The sequence below is a fragment of the Delphinapterus leucas genome, chromosome 17, assembly GCF_059928025.1.
Source record: "Delphinapterus leucas isolate spDelLeu-1000000601 "Yukka" chromosome 17, BTC_Dleu_Yukka2, whole genome shotgun sequence".
NCBI lineage: Eukaryota > Metazoa > Chordata > Mammalia > Artiodactyla > Monodontidae > Delphinapterus > Delphinapterus leucas.
In genome coordinates, this window is record NC_143145.1 from 13951274 (window position 1) to 13965979 (window position 14706).

Below are 14706 nucleotides of genomic sequence, written 5' to 3' on the forward strand. Positions count from 1 at the left end.
TGGGCTGAAATGCCTCTTTTCCATGCTCTCTTCTTTCATGCTACTTACCACACCATTTGGAAATTTTCTCTTTCTTTGCCTGTCTCTGCAACTAAGCCAGAAGCTCCTGCATGTTGGAATTGTGCGTTCTTTATTGTTGTTCCGTGGCAAGGGGAGCTAAGTGGTTGCAGTAGTGACTGGGCATCAGACAAACACTCACTGAACATGCAAAATTAATTAAGTAGGTGAACTCATCAAGTGTCTTTAAAATTATACAACATGCTGGGATTACACAACACATCTCACAACTGTGTTGTGGAAACAAAGCAAGCTCAGGTAAAGCAGTTAGAAAAAGCTGAAGACTACGAGGTAGAACATGAAATAGAGTGATTTCTTTTTAAACAAATGTGTCTCATCTCCTGCCGCCTAAAGAAGGTTACCACCCACTAACCAGACACCTTGGGGGTCTGGATATGCACTTATTTCAGGATTGCCTTTCTTTACTCAAAACCAGGAAGGAATTCCTCCTTAGAACCTGATTCCTGAGACAGAATCTGAGCAAGCTGCATACTAAAATCAGTTCCATTCCTCTTTACTTAACCAACATAAAAGTCCCCCTGGCTTTCATGACTATGGGATGCATTCCTGAAGATCAAATCTGCATTTACAACTATCTTGGCTCTGCACCATGCCTTGTACATAAATAAGATTTGATAAATACTTGCTGAATCAGTGACTTGCAGAATATCTTCCCACTTCGGGGATGATTGTGATTTCTTTAATATGAGTCTTGATTTTATTCTCCCTAAATGCATTTTGCTTGCAATACCACTCATGATTATTCAGACCATAGTCAAAGTGAACAAAATAAAGCTTTATCCTTATCAGCCACATTCCTAAACATGAGTTACAGAGTCTGAAATATTTTCCGAAGCAGTGTGCTCTGAACCTGCAAAGCAGAACCACAGGTAAATTGCCTTTTAAAGACACTGCCTCTCAGGAGAGGACATTAATATGAAAGTTCAGAGGTTGAAACTATGTCTTAATTCGGGTTCCCCAGAAGCAGATCGTGACACAAGGATTTTTGGCAAGTAGATTTGGAATGAGATCCCAGGAAACATCAGTAGGGGGTTGGAGAATGGGGACAGGCAATAAAAAAAAAAAGCCAAAAGAGAATGCTATTGTGGGAGACCAGGTCTCAACCTCCAGGAGATGGTGTAGGACATGCCTCGCAGCTGACTCACTTGAGCAGTGAGAAATCTGGGATATTGAATGCACTAACTCCCATTAGTGGAGAACTAGTCCGAGGATATTAATTCCCTGGCATTTACAGCCCACCTGACGTCAGGTCTAGCATGTTACCTTGCCAGAGGGAGGCCTTATAGCATGAAGCAGTTTCCTGAACAATTGAGTCCTCAGGAGACTCACTCAGGTGAGAAACATGGGTAGTGTCTCTCACCCACACTTTGAACAGTCAAGTCCTAAACTGCAAGATGCATTCATACAGACCTCATTATATTTCAGCTGAACCTAGGCAGTTGGGCCTAGGTACAATAGGCTCTCTCAGCTGATACACAGGCAAAAAGAATTAGGAATTCCTTAGCTTCATTAAACTCCTGCAAAGTGCCACCCAATAACCGGATTTCTAAACTCTTCTCCAGAATTTTCATTCACTCCTTTTGTACCTAAATGAAACTAGTTACCTCAAGCAACTTAAATATGTATATTATTATTCTCTCCTTTAAACCTTGATTCCACCCACCTTAAGTGCCCTTTAGTTTTAGGCCCAGTTATCTTAAAAGCAGTCCCTGAGGCAAGGGTCCTAATGCAAGGGAGGTATTAAGGAAGTGCTCCTATAAGAAACTAGGAAGGGAGAAGAAGCAGAGGAGGGAAGAGAAAGGAACCAAACAAGGGTATGACTTCCATGAAGCCCCAAGCTGCAGCCGGATCCTGCAGAACTCCGGAACATAACTTACACTCTGGAGGTATTGTCTTAAGACAAAGGAGATGGGGCTATTGTATTCCCATAGTCAACCAAGCATTGGCATCAAGCTTCCCTGAGGGGATTGGAAGGCACTCCTGCCTCTCTATAAAGGAAAGGGGCCCCAGTGCCTGGGCACAGTCCTCTATAGCAAGCATGAAGAGGCCAGAGGAGGGATGTACAGAGCTGGTAAAAGGAATCTGAAGTGCTCTGGGTGGGGCACTTTAACTTCGCTTCATCTGTCATTTACAGATTTTTCCATTTTCTGGATGGTCACAAATTCTGGGGGAAGATTTATGAGAAGGAAGTTGGAATAAGCTAACCTGCTGCTGCATTTGGTCCTGAGGCCATGAGCAATTCCCCTCGTCTTCCTTCTCTATCACTCTTTTACATCCCCCCCTTAAGCTATGGTCTGCGCTCGCACAGTGCACCTGACTTGTCTTCATCTGAGGAGTCTGGGTCCCTGGTTACCGTGTTTCATTGAGCCATACCATGGAAGTGCTAAGAGATGCCCCAGTAGGCTTCCTGAGTGCCAAGCATAGCCCTGCCTGCTCGCATTATATAGCAGCAACCTCTGCTTATACTAAGTGACCTCTGTCTCACCTCTCCTGATGCTGTACTTCCCCTGAGTTTTAGCCCAAGATCTCACCTCTTCCACAAAGGCTTCTGGATGCTTACAGACCTCAGAACTTTCTTCTTCCCATAACTCACAGAATTTACCGCTATGCCTCTCATCTGGCCTGAATCGCAGTCTGCATTGTGATTCCTCATTATGGGATTATTTTTGTATTGTCTTTGGAAAACGTCATTTGGTTGACTTGTGAGTGCACATCTTGTCTTTCCAGTGGAAACCTGAAAGTTTCACTGACTACCTCCAGTGCCTAGCACAGAGTACTCTGCCTCCCCAGGACTTGGTGAATGCATGTTGGATCAGCCACTGAACAGCTTACAGAACAGCACATTTGCACTGTAGCACTGGATCCTGATTTTTTCACTGGAACTCTTGCTTCCCAGAGTTCCCTAATTTCTTTGTTTCCAACCCCCCAATCATCTTTCAAACAACACAAAAAGGAAGCTTTGAAAAATTTAACTTTTCACATTTTGAAACCAGTTCAAACCCTTAAAAGTATATGTTTTTAGATATTTGATTACGAATTTCTTGCCGATAAAGGTCGTAAATGCTGCCACACAGAGAAATTTTCCCTTTTTGGCACTGCTCAGACCTTAAAATTTACAAACATGCTTTGTTTGAGGATAGTGGGTATTTGTGGAGAGGGCATAGAAAATGTTTCCAATCGTCACATAAAGAGGCAATTCAGCTTATATTGAACACCTTTTTTGTGCCAGGAATTGCACTAAGAACTTTATACAGACTGAGTTGTCCAGAGATGCTTTTTTTCTTCTCCTTTTCTCTGAAGCTCACATGTTGGAGTACTTTGAAACATATCATAGCCTCTCGTGGAAGCTTAAAGAGAAAGGGGGAATACTCAGGTCAATTCGTTTCACAATTAATTACTTCTTCTGGAAGGCTTTGCCTTGTAATTGTAGTATTTATCTCTATGTATTTATTATTTCTGATTGCTTCTGTTTTATGTACTCTATTCAGAAGCAAAAATTGAATACAGTAATAGAACTAATCTTGACTATGTGGCTCCAAGTATGTAATCTACTCTCCACAAGCAATACTGGGATGAAATAAAATATTTATATGACTGTTAATAAAGGTTAAGATATACTGAATGCTTGCTATGAGCCAGACAATCTGTAAAGCACTTTATATACATCATCTCATTCAAATACTCATCACAATTCCCAGAGATAGGTTCTACAATTATCTCTGTTTTATAGACACAGAAATTAAAACTCAGAGAGGCTGAATCAATTCCCAAAGATCATACAGCCAGTAAGTAGAGAAGCTGAGATCACACTGCACAGAGGAAAGAGTCCTGGTTCTTTATTTGGAGATGGCCGGCTAAGTTGCATTATCAGTGCTGGTCTTGCTACTTAAGAGATCAAAAGAAAAGCACACACTCTTTAAGCCTCAGTTTCTTCATTTATTGAATAAAACCCTCGATGCTCACACTGCTTATTCCCATCTATCTACACTCTCATTTGTCCATCTTAGAGCATTTAACTTGCACTGTTTTATACTTTGTTTATAAGAGTAACAGGTAGCTCTCAAAGAGCAGAAATTATGTCATATTCGTCTTCAAATCCATAGCTCCCAGGCCACTATTCTATATGGTTTAAATGCATTAACTCATTTAGTCCTCACAACACCATACAGAAGGTTTTATTTTTATCTCCACTTACTTCACACTTAAGGAGGATACTGGACCCCAATCATGATTATGTTAATGATGTCAGATGGACCTGAACTTAGGTAGTCTGGCTCCAGAATCCATGCTCTTTTTTTTTTTTATTAATTTTTATTGGAGTATAGTTGATTTACAATGTTGTGTTAGTTTCTGCTGTACTGCAAAGTGAATCAGTTTTACATATACATATATCCACTCTTTTTTAGATTCCTTTTCCATATAGGTCATTACAGAGTGTTAAGTAGAGTTCCCTGTGCTGTGCAGTAGGCTCTTATTAGTCATCTATTTTATATATAGTAGTGTGTATATGTCAATCCCAATCTCCCAATTTAATCCACCCCCTTTCCTCTTTGGTAACCATAAGTTTGTTTTCTACATCTGTGACTTTATTTCTGTTTTGTAAAAAAGTTCATTTGTACCATTCTTTTAGATTCCACATATAAGCAATATCATAGGATATTTGTCTTTCTCTGTCTGACTGACTTCACTCAGTATGACAATCTCTAGGTCCATCCATGTCACTGCAAATAGCATGCTCTTAATTACTATGCTATACACAAGAGTAATTTAATTTTTTCTTAAATCCAGGTCTAGTTTCAGAATGGAATTATATATACATTTTCCTCTCCACTTTCTCTTGACTCTTTAACTCTTGTTTCTGTTCTGTGACCTGTATTTATTTGTATGTAACTGGAGATGTGATTTTCATTGTACTCTACTTTAAAAATCCCAGATATTAAATCTCATATGTACATTAATATTAACATATCATTGATATTTCTTAGGAGCAACACTAAAAGAGCAAAGCCTTCCTCTAATTTTCAAGTTTACAACCTTAAGTGTAAAGGGTAGCCAAATTTGGCCACCCCAAAATATGCCACTTTGGCAAAGTATTATTTCGAACTAAAGGCATTTGAGGAGCAGACACAAAAATGCTCTCTGTTCTCCCCCTATTTGCCTAAAAGCAAGACAAAAATTTACAAAGGTGTCTTCCTTCCCCCCGCCCCTGCACCAGGAAGGACAAAAGTTAATCATCAGAGAAACTTTAGTTCCTTATTAGGCTGGTGGTGATGCTAGAGAAATCTACATAACAAACTTTACTAATTAGTCTTTAACCATTATCAGTTTTCCTTATATTTGCTTTCACACAATTTGCTGCCCCTAGATACCCAAAGTCCTTTTCCTTTATCTTGTCACTTCTCTAAAAATGTACTGTTCCCTTGCCACGCTTAAGTTCTAACCACCCCTTGAGTCTCTCCACTGTATACATGTTAGTGAACTTCTGTTTTTCTCTTGTTACTCTGTCTTTTGTTAGAGAGCCCTAGCAGAAAACCTAGAAGGGGAAAAAGATTTTCTTTTTCTCCTCCCCTACAAATGCAAGGACATGATCTTACACAGGTCCCGCAGAAGTCCAAGGTTTAGAAAGTCAGCACAAATCTAGGATAAAATCACAATGAACATAAGGTCCCAGATATGTTCATTTTGGCCTAGTAGGACACAGAAAACAGGTATAATACATAGGACCTAAAAAAGATTAACTAAGTCCCTCACCTTTAAAAAAATAAAATAACAAATGATTTAAGAATAAAACTAAATGAAATATCATTTAAAAAAATAAACACTGTGATTAAAAAAAAGGAAGCAGTAAAGCATCTAAAGAAAACTGATTGATCAACTAGGCATATCATTGTGAAAACCTAAAGGTATAACCAAAGACTATCCAAAAGAATTTAGACATGACCCCCAAAGACTAATATCTTTATAATATCTCTATAAATAAAGGACACCAAGACTAAAGTATAAACAGATTTACTTTTTAATGTGACTTTTTTTCATTTACTTAAAAATTTGCAATCAGGGAATATAAAATGAACATATCAGTCAAAACCGAGTGACTACTCCCCACGAGTTCTTAAGAGTTCTTAACATGTTACAGTTCATTGTTAGAGGCATAATCAAGATCACACACATACACACATTCTTCCCAGATTTCCAACAATTGTTTTGGGATCCACTAGTGAGAGATGCTCTTGTAAACACAAGTTAAACGAATAAAATAGAATAGGATAGGTTAGGACAGGATAGAATAAAATAGAGTAGAATACAACACAACACAACTCAACTCAACTCAAATGTATAGTTTGAAACTAGAGCAATAATATACGAGGTAAAGATAGATGTAGATGGTAGATAACAGATACAGAGCTATAGAGAGAGATTTCAATAAATGTGCCTTTAAAAATAAGGTTAGGGGCTTCCCTGGTGGCGCAGTGGTTGAGACTCCGCCAGCCGATGCAGGGGACGTGGGTTCGTGCCCGGTTTGGGAGGATCCCACATGCCGCGGAGCGTCTGGGCCCGTGAGCCATGGCCGCTGAGCCTGCGCGTCCGGAGCCTGTGCTCCGCAACGGGAGAGGCCGCAACAGTGAGAGGCCCGCGTACCAAAAAATAAATAAATAAATAAATAAGGTTAATCACAGTATTCCCTCAGATTGTTTAACTTTGTAAAAGTGATACTCCAAGGCTGTCCACGACCCAAAGCAAGTATGTGAATTTTTTCTTATCTATCTATGACAAGATGAGCACAGAAATTGAGAGTAAATCTTTAGAAACTTTTATAACAGTCTGACAGAAAAACTTCATGACTTTTGAATGTAGTAACAACAATGACAAAGTTTAGAGTTTCATTTTATGCCTTTTTATAATTTTTCTAGTAATTCATTTTTATTATATTTTACAAAAGAATCAAGCTCTGATGGGTTAGAAGTTTCAAAAAGAAAACTATCCATTTTCCACAGGTAGTTTGAGAAGCATGTCATAGAATTAAATTTGGTCAAGATGATGCTGTGTATTCTTCCCCTCTCTATGGTTGTACAAATCCACACATTTCGTTAGACTATTATTTCACCTTCCCAGGAATTGTAATTATTCACTTTCACGGTAGGAAAAATCAGAGGAGGTAGGTGAACTGAGAGAAAGTGGAAGACCATCTTCCTGCCTAGCAGCTGCAAGCTAGAACTGTAAACGAGGTATAAATTTAGGAATTCTACGGTCAGTGTTAGGTCAGTAGTTTCCCCTTTTATATCAATTGTCACAAGGTAATTTTTCTTGCATCTCCACACAGTTCTTCCAAACTTTCCTCTGGACTTTATGCCATCACTCACAGATACCACAAGACATCCTCTCCCTTTGACTTCTAGGCTCAAGGGCAGTGAAAATGCGGGGACCCTTTTAGGCTTTGGTGAGTTAAAATGCCATCTGAGATTTGCATCTGTCCCCGCCCCCGCCCCCTTGCTTTGGTGGCACTTATTATATGGATGCGATTTGTTGTCCGTGTAGGGCTGAGCTGACTCCCAGTGGAATATGTATATACTGGAGGTGCTGAAGAGTGTCCAGGGCTAAGGTTTTTCCTGCAAAAACAGAGCTGTAAGCCTCAAGCTCACACCACCCATTTATCTTGCTTAGCTCCAAACCACAAACTGTACAAAAGGTACTTGCCCAGATTTGTTTACATTTCTGTCACGTTTTCTGAAAAGAGAAAAGGGCTAACTTCCAAATTCACTTCTCAGAAAATTGAAAACAGTTAACTGACCTTAGAGAGCATCTGCCTGGCCCCGACGTCACATCCTTGTTTCTTGGTCCACTTGTCTCATGACCAAGCCCCAGAGCTCAAAGCTCCTATAAGATATAAAACCACTGCTGATTGCCAGATGTCAGGGTCATTGCCCTTTTAGGCTGACCCTTCTATTAGTAGCAAATAAAGGTGCTTTCTTTTTTTCCTCACCTCTATATCCTTCAACAGGAGATTTTTGTCAGAATATAGTCCACCTTGTGGCCAGGCAGTTCTTCCTCCAGAATTCCTTTAGGTACACTCTGTGAGCTGAAATGTATGTGCTGATGTCCAGTTTAATGCTGTAGATTACACATTTTGAAAAGGAACTCAGAATGGAAGGGATACTAATGTGTCCTCCATATAGTAGATAAAACAGCTGGAAGAGAATTTAAATAATCATTGACTGAACCCCACTTTCCATTGATCTGTAACCCACATGTCCATCAGGACAACTGGAAGTTCCTAAGGATACTTATAGCCAGTTTTGTTAAAAATGACATCATCTTCTAAAGAGGTTTAGGCCGAATGGCTGCCTATATTCCTGTTTCTCAGAGAGTAGAAGTAGTCAGCTAATTTAAAAACAGAAAAAAAAAAATAGAAGGGAAAATAGAGTTCTAAAAAATCCATGTTAATATTTTACAATATAAGGAAAATTAGATGAGCTACAGTTATCCTTCAAATGAGTGTAAAAGGGAAAGGGCTCAAAAGCATCTATTACACATAATAGATGCCTAAAAAGAGAACTCTGGGAATAGCAACGATAAGCTTGTAGGATAAAAGGAAAAAATCTAAAATGTGTCCAATATACTAATTATTGTGAACATCTTAGTGGTTTCTATTAAAAGAGTCTCTTCTAAACCTCAAAATAAAATACAAGAAATTGTAGCCTACGAGATATGTTTAATATAACAAAATGAAAACATGCATTCAAAGTATAGGCAATAGGGCCAAAAGAGTAATTAATCAGCAAAAGTGTACTAATTAATGCTATTACTATTCCTAAGGGAATACCAATACAATAAACTACCCTCAAATATGTATTAAATAAATAAATATTTAAAATCCATCAAGAGAGAAAAGATGACAACATATCATGATTAAAAAAACAAAAAGATAAAATAAAATTGATTTCTGCTAATATGATAGCAATATTACTAGTGCTTTGGAAAATTCATAAAATTTATATATTTGGATTTAACTGATTTATCAAAAACTAAAAAATATAACAATTAATAAAACTTGGAATAAAAAATGAGAAACCTAGCAAATTCCTTGTACCTGTATAATATCTATTATTTTATTGTGTCTAGAGTGATGTAAATCAGTGTCTGGCTTCCCTAGTAGATTGAGACCTTAGTGGGGATGGTGGATAGGTTATCTTCAGGTTTTGGTTACCTACATAATAAGTACTCAGTAAATGTTTTTAAGTAACGGAGAATGTGAAGAAAAAGAGATTCTTAAGTTACAGGATAAGATCAAGAGATTGAAAACAATATAAAAGGTTAATAGCAACTTAAAAAATTAAAGCACCTAAATCTGACATATTTACTGGGTAATTTTTCCAGGCATCTAAAAAGAAGGGAAAAGAAAAATAAGAGTAAACTTTTATTTTTTGAAAAATGATATATGTCAGGCACCATACTCAGAAGACACTGAAATATCAATGTTTGTGAATGTGATTGTATAAGTAGAAAATAAGAGAAAAATCCTAAAACAAATTAAGTTCCTTTTGTTGTAGGATATCAGAAAACCCCAAGCATTACAATTAAATTCTTAAGTACTGATGACAACTAGAATGTGAAATGAATGGAGTCCATTCCTGGCAGCAAAAACTGAGTACTTATGAATTAATGCATTAAGAAATAGATGCTCATCAAAACACACACACATGTACTACCCTAAATGAATGTACAAGAATACATACATCAATGAAGAGGGAAAGTCTCCGCCTGCATTCTCCTACGTAGCAATCCATTTCGGTGATACTATTCCTGAACCCCATCATCCCCCAACCACACTTCACCCTAACTTCCACCACCAGATTGATTATCCTAAAACAGACACTTCTGATGCATCCTTACTGTTTTTTATTTATTGTATTTATTTATTGCAGTAAGCACATTTAACATGAGATCCACCCTTTCAATAAGTTTTTGCGTACAATGCGGTATTATTAACTGCAGGCGCAATGCCATACAGCAGATCTCCAGGACTTAGGCTGCATAACCGAAACTTTATGCCCTTTGAATAGCAACTCCCCAGTTCCTCCCTCTCCCAGCCCCTGGCAACCACCATTCTCCTCTCTGCTTCTATGAGTTTGACTATTCTAAATTTCTCATATAAATGGAATCGTACAATATGTGTCCTTCTGTGACTGGCTTATCTCACTTAGGATAATGTCCTCCAGGCTCATCCATTTTGTTGCACTCACTTTTCATATTTATTTTCTGATTTCTCCAAACTTACCTACTTTCAATGCCTAGGCCACATGATCCCCACCCCTGCATTTTTCTATTTGTGTGCCTTTCGTGAAGCTTTTCCAGATTTTTCCAACTGAGGCGACCTATCCCTTCATCATATAACATTTAGTCTTATAGTATCTGCAGCCATTTACTGAAACCTGACACTCCATGTGACATTTCTTGTAGGTTTTGCTTGTACTGCAATTTAACAGTCTGTGTGTTTCTGCCGAATGTTTTCAATTCAGTTAAATCTGTGTCCTATACAGCATCTATATCCCTCATCATATGTAGCAGAGTGTTTTACAGTAATTATGCAGTAAATATTATTTAACCCATTGGATGGTTGTAAACTCCTTAAGAGAACATTTCATTTACCTTAGTAACCCCAAGCGCTAGGAAGTATCTGACGTAGTTAAATGCTCAAAAAATGTTGAGCTTTGTGTGGGGATAACCAGAGAGAAAGGAGAATGCAGTGATTTGGCTGAGAACATATTGCTGCATGCAGAGGTCAATACTTAGCTCTCTTCTCATTTGACCTGTCAGCAGCATTTGACCCAGCTGGTGACTCCTCCCTACTGGAAACACTTCCTTCACTAGACTTCTAGGACATTTCCTCTCTTGGTTCTCCTTCTATGTCACTGACTGTTTCTTCTCAGTCTATTTTGCTATCTCTCTGTCTTCTCCCAGCCTCTTCACCTTGGAATACCTCAGGAATCAGTCCCTGGTCCCCTTCTTTTTTGTCCTCTTCTTTTCTAATACTCACACCCTAGGTGACCCCATTAGTTCATGGCTTTAAAAAAATAACTAGGTGCTGATAATTCCCATATATACATACATCTCCAATCCTGACACCTTCATTAGCTCAAACCTATAGTGTTCAGTGCCTACTTGATATTTCCCCTGGGATGTCCAATAAATGTTTCAAATTTAGTATATCCCAAGATGCACTCTGAATCTTCCTCCTTAAGCCTGACCCTCCAGCAATATTCCTCATCTCAGCTAAGGGTGAAAACATCATTCTTCCTGAATCCCAGGCACTTCTGACTATCTCATTCTCTCACATCTCCACCCGTCAGGAAACACCTTTGTGCTCTACCTCCAAACTATGTACAGATGCCAACTTCTCACCTCCCACCCGTCCGCCAACCTGATCTGAGCCATCGTCATTGTTCCTCTGGATTGTTACAGCAGTACCTGCAATTGCTTGCCCACATGGCAGCCCGAGAGATCCTTTGACAGTTTAAGTCAGATCACGTCACTTCTCTTTCACAACCCTGCAACAGCCCTCCATCTCACTCAGAGTAAAACCCAAAGTCTTTACGAGGAAATATACAATTGGACTTCCCATGTTCCTCTCTGACCTCATCTCCTATTAATATTTCCTTCCTGTTCACTCCCCTCTAGCTACAATGCCCTCCTTCCTATTTATTTCAGTTCTCTATTGCTCCATAACAGAATCCCCAAATTAAGTTTTGTTGTCACCTCTGTGGCTCTGTAGGTTGACTTCAGCTGGGCATTCTTGCTTCAGGTTTCTTGTACGGTTGCAGTGCATGGTCAGCTGGGTCTGAAGTCATCTGAAGGTTTAAAGACCAGGGCATCCAAGATACCTGAGTCCTATGTTTGACAGTTGATGCTGGGCTTGTGGACCAGCGCCCCTCCATGTGGTCTCTCTGTGTGCCTCGGACTTCTTACAGCATGACAGCCAGGGGACAGTCAGTGTTCTGAGAGTCAGCATCACGAGAGCAAGTGTTAAAGAGGCAGGAAGTAGAAATTTCCAGGCCAGCTAAGAGCCACACCTGCAACTGGCACAGTGACACTGAAGCCATATTCTATTGGCTTAAGCAGTCATAGAGCCTGGCAGGATTTAAGGACCTGGAGAAATAAACTCCACCTGTTCATGGGAATGGGGCAAAGTCTCATTGCAAAGGAGCATGTGGGATGGGAGATAATGGGGCAATCTTTGGAAAATATACTCCGTGGAGCTATTTTTCAAACACATCAGCTGTACTCTCACCTCAGTGCTTTGCACTAGCCTTTCCTTCTGCCACGAATGCTTCTCTCCCAGTATCAGCACGCTTTGCCCCCTCGTTGCTTTCAAGTCCTTGCTTTCTCACTTACTTCAGCTCTGCTGATATGTCACCTTCCCCATGAGCCCGTCTGTGGCCACCCTATTTAACATTATACATAAACACTCTCCCTTATGACCAGGTGCTCACAATGGCCCATGACATAACCATTGAACTTCAGGTTCCTCTGCTGCCCACAAGTGCCTGAACTGTGGCTTGCCCTCAATTTTCAGCAAGCACTAAACCACTAAGGTGCAGAATATCCCCTTCTTCACAAAACATTCTGAGAATCTGCTAACCACACAGAAAAACATTTCCCCATTAAAAGAGCCCAGTGATGCCACCTGTTCACCCCACCCTATTCACCCACTTGCCCTGCTACCCCACAGATTTCCTGTCAGTTCTTCCCCACTCTCCAAAAAAGAAAAGCCTTTTTTGGTTTAATTTTGAGAGACTTGCCGATTTCTGGGATCAAAACATTCTCCCTATTAGAATAATCATTTTAAATAAAGTCTCTCTTTATCTAAATCCATATTTATTTCGATTTGACACTCAGCACTCTTAGTCCTTTTCACCCTACACCATTTTTTTCATATCACTTATTACTTTCAAACATACTGTATATTTTATCTATTTAGTATGTTTCTTGTCTCTCTCCCTTTATTAGAATATAAACTGCATGACAGCAGGATGTCTTTCTATTGTGTCTACTAAATTCCCATCACCCAGTACACACATTGTGGGTGCTCAAAAATCATTTGTCAATTTAATGCATAAACCCTCTCCTGTGGTGTAATGAAAGCAAGTCCATCCAGCACATAAAGATAGAGAATAAAGAAATATTGGCTACTGATCTGGGATCTCATTCTCCACGGCAGGTAATTGAGCCTTTGACACGTTCCTTGAGGCAGTTTCTCCTTTCAATCATGTGGTTCCTATAAAACTCTAATTAGTGTTCTGTCATATTATCCTTAGTCCTTCCTAACTCCTTTCCCTCTCTGCCCTTGAACTTAGCTCAGAGACTGGAACCTGGTTATTTGTGAACAGTTTCCCCTGATGCTGCTGGACCACTGCATTTTCAATCATTTTCTCTTGACATGCTCTTGTTAACTTGTGTTGAGTTTATACCCTGTCTAATCCCAGCCATTAGTCTAGACCTTCCCTATAGTCTGTTACATGTTCTCAGATGTTATATTGTCCTATGGTCTGGACCGTCTTGCTTCCTCTCCAGCTGATCTGTCCACCCGAGCTTGCCCCGCCTCAATGGGCAGGTACACTACTGTTTGTGACCCCTCCTAATCTTCCGCATCCTACTTTAGCAAACTAAGTCCCTGGTAGACACATCCTGAGGCAGAAGGAAAAGAAACTAATCTCTTCTTCATGATCATGCACTGGTAATATTTATGGAGTGAATTTTTGTCAGAAAATCTAAGGGCACAGTGATTTTGTTGTCCAAGTTATTCCTCCTTTCCTAGGATCTAGGCAGAGAGAGAAAGAGAGGGGGAAGGTCAAAAGTCTTAGGATCATAATGACTTTCAATTTGTGACCATATAATTTACCTTGTTATTACCCACTGTTGCTCTTTTAAACAAAAATATCAGAGCCCTATTCAAATGAATGGGATACCAATGCCTCAGAGTTTCCCTCAAGCATTGCTAGTAAAGGGGCAATCTTCAAATTTATTCAAACTGCGTATATCTCTTGAGTTTCCAAAACTGAGCTGGAAATCCGTTAAAGAAAATTTATGGGATTTTGGCCCAGGAGGGAAAGCACGAAAGCTAGGATATTCCAAACTGTGAGGAAAATCTTCCCTCATGTTGAAAAATAAAATTTTGTTTTCAACTCTTCTTTTAAATGTAGGAAATATCTCACACTATCTTTTATATCTTCCCTGTCTTGTTTTCCAATTTTATATCTTCAGATGAGGCAGAGGGTGAAAGAAAAGGCCCTAGAATCCAGGTGGATAGCCTTGGGTTCTACCTTCTTGTGATCAACATCTGAGTCTCATCTATGAGATGTAAATAATAATTTATTTACATGCCCCATGGGTAATAATGTGAATTAAACAAGGAGGGCAAATTGAAAATATTTTTACTAATAGACATATAACCAATTGCAAATTGGAATGTAAAAAAGCAGTATAAATGGAAATATATTTGTATTGGATAATTAATATTTGTAAATACCATTCCCCCAAAATAATATATAAATTAAATATATTTGCAAAATGAGTCTAAAATTTAACTAGAATAATAAATGTATGAGAATAGCTGAGATCTGATGAGGGGGG

At 39.1% G+C, this 14706-nt stretch overlaps 1 protein-coding gene and 1 long non-coding RNA gene across 5 annotated transcripts in view; one reads left to right on the top strand and one right to left on the bottom strand.

The window, feature by feature from the left end:
* The window catches only part of LOC111164365 (uncharacterized), a 61096-nt gene extending 48614 nt beyond the window's left edge, over positions 1–12482 (bottom strand). The window contains exons 1-4 of one of the 3 annotated variants that reach the window (XR_002641990.3): positions 12365–12482; positions 11833–12071; positions 8060–8187; positions 7868–7953 (exon numbers count right to left, since the gene is read on the bottom strand). This is a non-coding gene — a long non-coding RNA (uncharacterized LOC111164365). Of the gene's footprint in view, positions 1–6076; positions 7954–8059; positions 8188–11832; positions 12072–12364 lie in introns of those variants that run through there. The other 2 variants (XR_016388308.1, XR_002641989.3) reach the window with 2 other exon arrangements.
* LOC111164403 (uncharacterized) overlaps positions 1–14706 on the top strand; it is a 110388-nt gene that overhangs the window by 9536 nt on the left and 86146 nt on the right. The window lies entirely within an intron of this gene.